The sequence below is a fragment of the Lynx canadensis genome, chromosome D4 (assembly GCF_007474595.2).
Source record: "Lynx canadensis isolate LIC74 chromosome D4, mLynCan4.pri.v2, whole genome shotgun sequence".
NCBI lineage: Eukaryota > Metazoa > Chordata > Mammalia > Carnivora > Felidae > Lynx > Lynx canadensis.
The window spans coordinates 46,593,017-46,604,704 of NC_044315.2; the positions used below are offsets into that span (position 1 = coordinate 46,593,017).

An 11,688-nucleotide genomic window follows, 5' to 3' on the forward strand; every position below is an offset into this window, starting at 1 on the left:
GGACGCCTAACCGACCGAGCCACCCAGGCACCCCAAGGAAGGTGGTTTTTATCATAGAGGGCAGCAAAAAAGATCCTTGTCATGATAGAGCTGTGTTTTGTTTTGAATATGGTGGTAGAAATACATACCTGAAACTGATAAAATCATATAAAACTACATAAACACACACACACGTACATTTAAAGCTGGTGAAATGTGAATAAGATTTATGGATTATATCATTGTCAATTTCCTGGTTGTATATTGTATCGTAGTTACCATTGGGAGAAATTTACTAAAAGGTACTTGGGATATCTCTGTATTATTTCTCATAATTTTATGTGACTCTATATGTCAAAATAAATAGTTTAATTAATAGTTAAATGTATAATTATCATATGACTGATCAATTCCACTTTTACCCATGAAAAGGATAATATATGTCCATGGAAAGATCTGTATACAAATGTTCGTAATAGTATTATTGATGATCGTGAAAATCTGGAATTATTGAAATACCCGTCAACAGATGAATGAATAAATAAATTGTGGTAAATCCATACAATGGAATTCTGTTTGGCAATAAAAAGAACAAATTACTGGTACACAAATAACATGGATGACTTTCAAAAACATGTTGAGGAAAAGAAGCCAGATACAAGAGAGCGATTACTGTATGAATCCGTTAGTATTCATTTCTAGAATAGGGAATGCTAATCTATGTTATCAGGAAGATCAGTGGGCCTGGTCCTGAAGTGGGAGTTTGAGCACCCCTGGTCAGAAGAGGACTTTTTGAGAAGTGATGAAATCTTGTACATTTTGATTATACTGATGATTGTAAAGATGTATACATTAATCAAATTGTATGAAATTATATGATTAAAATCATACATTTTATTTTTTGTGAAAGCTACCTCAGAAAGGGGTTTTAAAAGAAAACTTACATCCTTGTGAGATAAATCATATGAAGTTGTGTACTTATTTCATGTAAAGAAAGTCTCCCAGATAAGGTGACATTTGTCCAGAGACATGACATCAATGAGAGTGAGAAAATATCTTAGTGAGAAATGTGTGCAGTAAGAACAGAAAATACACATCCCTCACCGGAGATCCAGCTTAGTGTATTCACATGTCCCTGAGGCCAGCGCGACTGGGGTGAGTGGTAAGAAACAAGGTCACGTATGTAAGGGCAAGACAGATGGAGGCAGGGGTGGGCACATAACATTCAAAGTCATGTAGGCTGTTATTGTGAGTGAACTGGTCAGCCTTCAGATGGCAGAAGAATAACATGCTCTAACTATATTTTAATGGGGTTACTTTGCCTATTTGTAAAGCATAGTGTCTGATCAGACCAGATGGGAAATTATATTTCCTGTCTTTTAAGATCTTTAATTCAGGTTTCATTTCTGTGAAATGAATATTTGTTCAAGTCCCAGGAATCAACTGGACACCCAAGATGTTCTCCTGTGAGTTCATTTCAGAGCCTGTCTACTAAAATAAAATAGGCTCTCTACTTTCCTATTCCCTTGACATTTGAGAGATAAAATGTTATTTTTATAGATATTCCAAAACCAATAAAATAAATAATTACAAAAATCTTGGTATATAAAATATCTAAGTAACTGCATCATGGTTGTAAAAATGCCCAAAGTGACTTCAAAATGATTACATATGCCACACATTGGAGGGAATTTGTTGGTGCTTTTAAAAATGATTTTTTTTTGTTTTGTGTGTGAATAAAAATAGCACAGACCCAAGGACAGCCACATGGTGCCATCAGAGAACATAAGTCACAAAACACGTGATTAACAAAACAGTATCAAGTCAATACAAACCAGTTAATTTTGCTAATGACTGCCATGCATGGTAAAAATAGACAGTGAGCTCTCTTCTGGCATAATTAACAAGCACATGTCTACCATGGAGCATAGAAATTATAGTAAATAGTAAATGGGAAAAGAACAAGAAGAGTGGGAATGAGGAGGCAGAAGAACAGGAGCAATTGCTCAGACGCAGAGCCCAGCATTTAGCCCATCAGTAACATGGAGCCTGGCAGTGTGATGGAAGAAAATCTGCGAAAGTAAATACCTAACGCACATGGCCCAGAAGGGTCCAGAATCAGGTCACAGTGATCACAAACACCTTTCTAAGAAAAAGAGTCCACTTATTGACAACTGTTCCAGAGAAGTGTTAACCAGATGGTTATTAGAGAGTCAGTTTATGTGTTCAGTCTGGCCTTAACACACCTAATTTTACTTCTTGGTCTTTTATGAAAAACTTGGATTCCTTCTTTGAAAAAATATTGAAACAAATAATTTTGGTGTTGTTTTCAAGAGAAAAAAAATGAGTGCTTGTCTGAATTGGGTGTATTCTCTCTCTCTCTCTCTCTCTCTTTCCTTATTGACATTGATATAATGATGTGTTTGTCCATTCTGGAAAAATGTCCTTTTTCAACCAGCTTATGTCTCATCATCAGTAGCAGAAAACAGCATAGCTATTTCATCCATTATTAAGGTAGTAATGTTCAGCTGAAACACAAACATTTATCAACGTCCTCTGTGACTGCCTCAAAAATTGTCATGCAAGTGCACATTCATTTAACAAGCATTTCCTCACAACCTACTGTGGGCAGGGGATACAGGGACAGATAAAACCAAGTCTTTGTCATTAGCTTAATAATCCATTGTGGAGGATAGCTTATAAATACATAATTAAAATACTCAAAGCAGTTTAAAATTTACTGAACCCCAAGACACTTTTGTGGAACCTTCGGACAAGGTGGTTTATCTTGTTATACACCACTAGAGTACCTGGCACTCATCCTTATGTAATTGAAATTCATTCATTCATTCATTCATTCGTTCGTTCGTGCAATGTTATTTTGAGTGCCACTTAGCATGTGCATGACGTTGTTCAAGGTTGTGGGTGGCGTCCAGAATCATAAACAAATTCACCACCTTCATTGAGCTCATATTATGTTGTTGAAGACAGAGAAAAACAATAAACAAATAATATAATTTTGTTTTGTTTTCTAACAAGCTCTGGTCTTATTAAAGAAAAATTCTGCGTGATTTACTTTTCACCAGTCTGTTCTGGCGACTGGTGCTTCGACTGATACCAGACTCATCTGGATCAATAATCGTCAGTATGCACACTCTGTAGTATTTCTCACATGCTGGACCCAATTCAGTAGCATTTCTACTGTCGTGATGAACACCAGTCTTGGCCGACATGGCGTAGTTTTCTATTTCAGCTTTCCTCAAGGCTGGGTAGTTGTTGGCAAGGATGACCAGTTTCGCTCTGCCACGTCTAACCATTTTCATAGTCTGCTTGTACCCTAGCATGTACTTTCCGCTTTTCATAACGAGTTGGAGCCTAGAGTTGATGGACTCCGGTGACTTTTTCGTCTTCTTTGCAGCCACCATCTTCCTGCCTTTGGTGCAGCTGCCACGATGGCCGGGAGAGAGAAAGGCAACAGATCATATAATCTTAAGTCATGCTAGTCATTAAGAAGAAAAGCAAGGGGCACAGTGCCTGGGTGGCTCAGTCACTTATGTGTCCAGCTCTTGATTTCTTTGGCTCAGGTCATGATCTTGGGGTTCGAGAAATCGAGCCCCATGTCAGGCTGGGTTCTGACAGTGTGGAGCCTGCTTTGGATTCTCTTTCTCTTCCTCTCTTTCTGCCCCTCCCCTGCTCATGCCTGCTTTGGATTCACCCTTTCCCTCTCTTCTGCCCCTCCCCTGCTAGTGCTTGCACCTTCTCTCTCTTTCTCAAATAAATAAATTTTCCAAGAAGAAGAAGAAGAAGAAAAAGAAGAAGAAGAAGAAGAAGAAGAAGAAGAAGAAGAAGAAGAAGAAAAATAGAGGCGCAAATTGTTAGAGTAATAGAATAAAGATTGTTGTAGATAGATATATTACAAAAGGCCTGTTTAAGGAGGTGATGTTTTCCAGAGACCTAAATAAAGTTTTGTCAGTTTTCTATTACTGCTATAACAAATTACCACAAATTTAGTGGCCTAGAACAACACAGAATCTCACAATCCTGTAGGTAAGAAGTCTGACATGGGTGTCATTGGGATAAAATTCGTGTCAGGTGACTTTCATACCTCTGAAGACCCCACAGAGGAATTTGTTTCCCCATTGTTTTCATATTCTAGAGGCTGTCCACATGTTTAGCACAGGGCTCCTTTCTTCTATCTTCAAAGTGAATGGATCAAGTCTTATCACATCACCTTTTTCTTACCTTCCTCCATCGTCCTAGCTTTCTCTGACAAACTCTTCATCTCAAGTCCTTTAATACTACTCAGATTTTCAAAGCCCCTTTGCCCTGGATCATAACATATTCCCAGGGTCCAGGGATCAGGACACGGACATCTTCTAAGATGGGGTCCATTATTATGCTTACCACAGAAGCGAGTAAGTGTTGTATGTAAATATCTAGAGAATGAGCGTGCAAGGAAGAAGCAAGAGGCAAATGCAAAGACACTGAGTGGGAAATGAGACTAATGTGTTTGTGTCTACGAGACCAGTATGTCTGGAGTGGGTGGAATTACAGAGAAATAAGTGACGATGTCTGTGGATTAAGCAGGGACCAGGTAAAGTGTGGCCTCGAAGCCACGGTAATATTACTTTTATTTCGATTATTATAACAAAATTGCAAGAAGGTTTTGGAAGGGATGATGACATAACCTGTTCATTTTGTCTCATGTGTGTGGTCAGCACTAGAATATGAGCAATTTGAGGGTAGGGACTATGTTTATCACATTGCTGGTGTGTCTGTAATATCTGATTTAGTATCTGACTCAGAGTAAGCCCACAATAATCATTATTTAGCCAATCTAGGAATGAATGAGATATGTTGACCACAGTGAGTAACTGATAAATTCCCCCATGCCTCTCTTCTGTCTACCTTCCTCTGTTCCCCTCTTCCCTATCTTCCCTCCATTTCTCCCTTCCTTCCATCCTTTGGACTTTCCTTTCTTCTGCTGTATGAGAAATATGGGTGCTCTGAACTCTTCAAATGAAATGCCGAGGCAAGTAGAGAATGCGATGTCTGTAGGATAAAAGCATTCTATTCAGGGGCGCCTGGGTGGCGCAGTCGGTTAAGCGTCCGACTTCAGCCAGGTCACAATCTCGCGGTCCGTGAGTTCCAGCCCCGCGTCGGGCTCTGGGCTGATGGCTCAGAGCCTGGAGCCTGTTTCCGACTCTGTGTCTCCCTCTCTCTCTGCCCCTCCCCCGTTCATGCTCTGTCTCTCTCTGTCCCAAAAATAAATAAACGTTGAAAAAAAATTAAAAAAAAAAAAGCATTCTATTCTGAAAATAAGATTCATCTTATTGCCAAGAAATCAGCTCTAGTCTGATGACTCTTCGTGATGCACGTCTTGACAGATTAAAGATTATGATTTGGCCAGAGCAAGTACTGCAGAAACTAGACACAGAAAATTCTTCTCTAGCCTTTTGATGTACTTCCATGCAGTTTGTAAAAGCCACACTTGGATGGATTGCTTCCTGAGAATTTTCAATTTTACCAGATGGGCCTATACCCTGTAGCCCTTGTCAGGCTTGTCAAGACCACACACCAAATATGAAGACAAAGTTACTGCTTATCTCTTCCGATTTTTCATACGCCGTGTCAAAAATACGGTCTCCTTCCGTATTCGACTTTTACCAGCAGTAACCGAATGACTATTATATGGCAATTAGGCTTGCTTCTCTTTGCACATTATTTCATCTGATTCCCACATTGACCCATTAATAGGAGTTAAATACCTATTTTGCCCATTTTGGGAAATTGGGTGTAGAAGGTTAATAATATAAGATGTACAAAGATGTGTATAATAATCTAAGGTTTATCCAACGACGGGAAGAATTCAAGGGTGAGTCTCTGTGTGGAGAAGATATTACCTTTTTTAAAAGAATAAAAATACAAAGCCAAAAGCAGTAGTTTTCTATTGGGGAAAAAATACAGTTGCATATTAGAGGAATAAAATGGATAGTAAGTCTTGAGAGAAAGCTAGACTTCTCTGAGTTTAATTGATTTGTAGATTTGACTCTGGAACCATATACATGTTTTGAATAATTTGACAACAAAATTATGTATACAAGCAATCCATAAAATGAAACTCCTCCAATGAGATAAACAAGCCTATCATTCAATTTGGCGGCATGATCACACAGAAAGAAGTCATTTCAAGCGATTTAAGATATGTAATTCACCTGTACATCCTAAGAGTGGAAAGAGTAGAATGAAAACTCTTGGGGCGCCTGGGTGGCTCAGCCTGGAGCCTGTTTCGGATTCTGTGTCTCCCTCTCTCTGACCCCCCGTTCATGCTCTGTCTCTCTCTGTCTCAAAAATAAATAAAAACGTTAAAAAAAAAACAACTCTTAAACTCTTTTCAGTAATTATATTATAGGTGTGGTGTTAGTGTTATTATCCTGAGACTATTGTATGTGTTTGATGGAACAAAATGAATGAATTATGTTATGTTGCTGAGTTCTTAGATTTCTCAGCCGGAAGTAAGGTATTAGAGGATGGTGAGTTTGGGCTCCTGAATTTGAATTGGAATTATCAATACGAGCTCAGGTTTTAAAAAACAAACAAAACAGTTACAGATTATGTGTCCAAAAAAAAAAAAAAAATCAAGTCACTTTGGCTTCTAGTAAGTGCTTAACAAAGGCGAGCTATTATTATCCCCTCAGTTTTGCGTGTATTACTAAAATATCCTACTGAGAAAGAGCAACTAAGATTCAAGCCGGAAAAACATCATTTATGCATAAGCGCTTTGCTTAAGAGTCTTCTCACGTGCGGTACCTTAACAATGCTAGACAGAAACAGTGGTGGTAATGGAGAGAATGGGTCCTCCTGACCTGTGTCAGCCAGGGCTGGAGGGTCATTGAGGTTTGTCAGGAGATACCATTTTAACTAATAATTTCCATATCCATCTCTATCTAGGATTTTGCAAGCGCTATCAGCAAATAGTGCGTCTTTAAGTATCCCTTCCGTCGTCTGAGATGGAAGCAGCCATGCAAACTTCCGTGTCTACACTGAGGTTTGCAGGATAGAGAAAAATAAAGTTCGATAAGCCCTTGCCAGTTAAGGTAGTCCCAACTTGTTTAGCCCCACTTCTGTGTGTGTCAGAGCGCACAGTGAGCATCAAATAAATGGCGTTATCTTAGGATCACATTTTTCTTATTCCTGTTGTGCTTTGGCTCTGGCCTCAATCTTACCTATATTTATCCTCTTGTCTCTGAAATCCTAATTTGAATCTTCCCCTGATACACTGCATTTGGTATGGCATTTGAAGCCCTCGTAACTTGATCTCAGCTCTTCCTGGGGACTTTTCTGGATATTTATTTATTTATTTATTTATGTTTATTTATTATTGAGAGACAGAAAGAGACAGAGCATGAGCATGGGAGGGGCCCTGAGACGGGGAGATACAGAATCCGAAGCAGGCTCCAGGCTCTGAGCTGTCAGCACTGAGCCCAAAGTGGGGCTTGAACTCACAAACTGTGAAATCATGACCTGAGCCAAAGTCGGATGCTTAACCGACTGAGCCACCCAGGCGCCCATGGATTTTTTTTTTATCTCCAGTTTTTATTGTTTCTTATGAGCATGTGTTTATATCTGTCTGTGACTATTTTGTTAGTTCATGCAAATATGTTGAAATGTCTGTTTGCCTTTAGATAATTCTAAAGTATCCACATTAAAACTTTTGGAGAGTGTATGGATGTGTTGGTGTAAATGCACACATGTATGTGTATGCATGTGAATGTGGGCACTGTGTATAAGATGTGTAGGGGGAGACTAGACGGAAGGATGAGTCCACACTAGAAATATATTGACAAGAATTTTAACCCTGATGCTATTCATACTTCACAGTGTATTCTTAGGCAAGTCACTGGTTTCTCACTTTCTTCATTTTTAAAATGCTTACTATGTACTGGAAAGAGGGTAAGATGGTTAACAGAATGGCTAACATGTAGTATTTGCCCTTAACAATGCACAGTCCATGTAGTCTGGTGAGGAAATAAACATGTAAATCTATAGTCATGGTGAGAAACATTTGTTCAGGGCTCCATATGTGACAGGGAAAAGAGCCTGTATTCGTGATCTAATTTAAACGTTATAACAACCCAATGAAATATATTCTGTTATTATTCATGTATTGTATACAGAAAGACTGAAACTGAGAGCATTTAATGACTTCCCCCAAGGTCACATAACTAATATGTGTTGCAGGGCAAACTCAGGACTCTGATACCGCAGCTCAACTCTACAAAATCATGCCATACTGGCTCTCTCATGCATTAGTACAATCCTATAGCAATAACAGAGAGAGGACAAGAGTGCCAGAGCATACAGGACCTGAAGAAAATAGTTCTTTCAGAGGAAGGTCAGGTGACATTTGAACTTGGCATGAAGAAGGTTAGGTGACATTTGAACTTGGCATGAAGGTGTAGGAGATTGCCATAGAAAAAGGAGTAGATCCTGAAGGAAAGGGCAGTTCAGAGGCAAATGATTTTAACGTGGCTAGACTTTAGGACACTCAGGCTTGGCTGGAGAATGGGAAGAAAGATCGCTAGATACCAGGCAAGAAGTATCAGACTGGGGGAATGTTACAAAGAGTCCTATAGTACTTCCCAAATTTCAATATGTGTGCGAGTTACCTAAGGTTCTGGTTCCAAAGAAGACCACGATTGCATAAGTCTGGAGAAGCTCCTGGTATTCTGAATTTCTAGCAAACTCCTAGGTGATCCTGTTGATCTTTGAATAGAAAGATTCTTTATGATACAAATAAATGTAGACTTTATCCAGCTGGCCTTATGGAGATGCTATTGAATTCTTGTGGGCAAGGAAAAACTATGGTCAGATTGGCATTTCAAAAAAATAATTTTTGAAGTTCTCTGGAGGATGACTTTCCTATCTTCCATACAGTGACGTGTAGGACCAAATAAGATAAATTAGGTTTTGAAAGTATTCATTGCTAAAATACATTAGGTATTATCCGCTAGGATACTGACCTTTCCTTGATATCTGATCTTTTAGATATGGTCTGAAAAAGAAAGGAGATAAGCGCTCAATGATTATAAATAAAATTTCAGATACTAAATTGATTCATACTTTTCCATGATTGTTTTAGTTACCCGTAAGCATGATTGGGTGATTTTCTGCATTGATAGAGGTCTACTATTTGCTTTCCAAATGGGACAAATTTAGGCTTGTGAAGGAAAAGAAGGCCGTTGCGCCTGCCAAATGGTTTAGACACAGCAAGCAGAGACTTAACTACCCAGCAGGGTCTCCGTCCAGTAACTGTGCCTGCTGTGTGTGTGTATGTCCTGCACTTCAAAGGAGCCAAATGTGAACAAGGGCCCTTGAGATTCATAGTCAGTAAGTCCTCCAGCCCTTACAGAGATATGCACCATTTGGTTCAAAAGCATAGCAGTAGCACAGTTGTAAAAGGACAGGATATTTCTTTTCCCAAAGGGTGGCGAGTCAAAGAAACATGTATTAATTATTATTGGCAAGCCTATAAGCCCTCTCATTAAGACCTAAAAGGGGCTTTGGAAATACATTACTGCCGCTGTTTACAAATTGGTCACTTGAAGAACACATGAAAATATTCGCTCCAAATCACAGATTTTAACGTGGAGGGTTGGCTATAAAAGACTACTGTATACTTCTAGGAATCTAGCTTCGTTGAGAATAGGTGTAACACTGATTTCTCCTAACAGACAGACTTACAATTCCAAATGCTGAATGGAGATTTTCACTTTGATGTCTCTTCTACATACTCATGTTCTCTTGCTTTCATCATGTGAATTTAACTTGTTAGATTTCTCATTACACAAAACCAAACATGTTCCCCTTTTTCCATTCTCTCCCTCTGATTGCAACATAAAGTGCCTCCAGCTACCCAAAGCCAGAAAACTGAAAGTAACCCTGACCTGTAAATGTGTGGATCTGATCCTAATTGGCATAGAAATTAGAAAAGTGAGGGGTGCCTGGGTGGCTCAGTTAGTTAAGTGTCAGACTTTGACCTAGGTCATGATCTCGCCATTCCCGAGTTCAAGCCCCACGTCGGGCTCTGTGCTGACAGCCCAGAGCCTGGATCCTGCTTCAAATTCTGTGTCTCCGTCTCTTTCTGCCCCTCCCCCACTCACAGTCTGTCTCTCTCCCTCTCTCTCTCTCTCTCTCAAAAATAAATGCTAAAAAAAATGTTTTTAAGTTAGAATATTGAGCTAATGTATATACCTCCACACAGTCCTCAGGTTGAAATCTGGGTGGCATATATGGGCAACTGATCTGAAGAGCAGGACAAAATTTTGGAAAAGTGATGGTTAAAACCTAGCCCACACCATTGAGTTGGATATCGTGGCCTGAATCTAACCATGTGAAGTGCCTGCAAAAATATGAACATTATCTATTGAATTTAAATGGGACCCAGAGTATTATAATTTATTATTCAGAATTTCTAGAACACAATTCACAATTACTCAACATACACAGAATCATGAAAATTTCAACTTGTGCCGCAGAAGATAATCAGCAAATGCCCATGACAACCCAATATAGATATTAGAATTATCTGATAAAGATTCTAAAGCAGGTATCTTAAAAATGCTGAGTGAGCAACTATGAACGCTCTTGAAACAGATTTGAAATAAAATGTAGCTGCAGAAAGAGAAAAGATATAAAGACGAACCAAATGGAAAGTTACCAGCTAAAAATTACAATGACAAAAATAAAAAGCTCACTGGAAGGACTCAATAGCAAAATTAAGATAACAGTCTGTGAATTTCAGGTTAGATCAATAAAAATGATCCAGTCTGAAAAACAGGGAGAAATAATGATCTTAAAACGTGAACACAATTTGAGGGAATTGTTGAACAATAATAATAGGATGAAAATTTGTGTCTTCAGGGCCCCCGGAAAGAGTGATAAAAAAGTGTTGTGCTAAAAATAGTTTTAAGAAATAATTGTTGAGAACTTCCTAAGTATTGTGAAAGCGTAAACCTCTAAATTCAACAGGTTCTGAGAGAACCCTACACAGGATAACCCCAAAGAAATTCATGCCTAGGTGCATAATAATCAAAATATTGAAAACACAAAATAAAGAAAAGGTCTTGAAAGCATCCAGATGTGACATACAACCAATAAGGGAACAATGGTTCAAAATAGCAGATTTCTCATGGAGACTGAAGGGAGGAGTGGTACATTAGTTTTGAAATATTGAAACACAAGGACTGCCATGCCATAATTCTATTTCTGGTGAAATGTCCTTCAGGAAGGAAGGAAAAATAATATTCTTAGGTGAAGAACAGCTAAGATAATTTATACCTATCACACTTGTTTGAAAACAGTTGCTAAAGGAAAACCTTTAGGCACTAGAGAAATGATACCAGAAGGACACTGGGAAAATCAGGAATGAAGAGCAATAGGAAAAAAAAAAAAAACAACCCAAAAACCAAAAAACAATACTAACTAGATAAATTTAAACTATTTTCCTTTGAGTTTTAAAAAACACATTTGACAGTGTATTTATTTATTTATGTATTTATTTTTTCAAAAAGGTGATTTTATGAAAGCACAGAGCAGGACCCATGGGCAGAAAGAGCTGCCCACATTTGACAGTTGAAAGCAAAATGTGTATAGCATTAACTGATAGGGTGTTTCCACATATGTAGATGTAACATATACGACAATTAC

At 38.5% G+C, this 11,688-nt stretch overlaps 1 pseudogene; it reads right to left on the reverse strand.

Moving 5' to 3' along the window:
• Positions 1-3,051: 3,051 nt before the first annotated feature.
• On the reverse strand, positions 3,052-3,415 carry LOC115499968 (annotated as a pseudogene).
• Between the last annotated feature and the right edge of the window lie 8,273 nt (positions 3,416-11,688).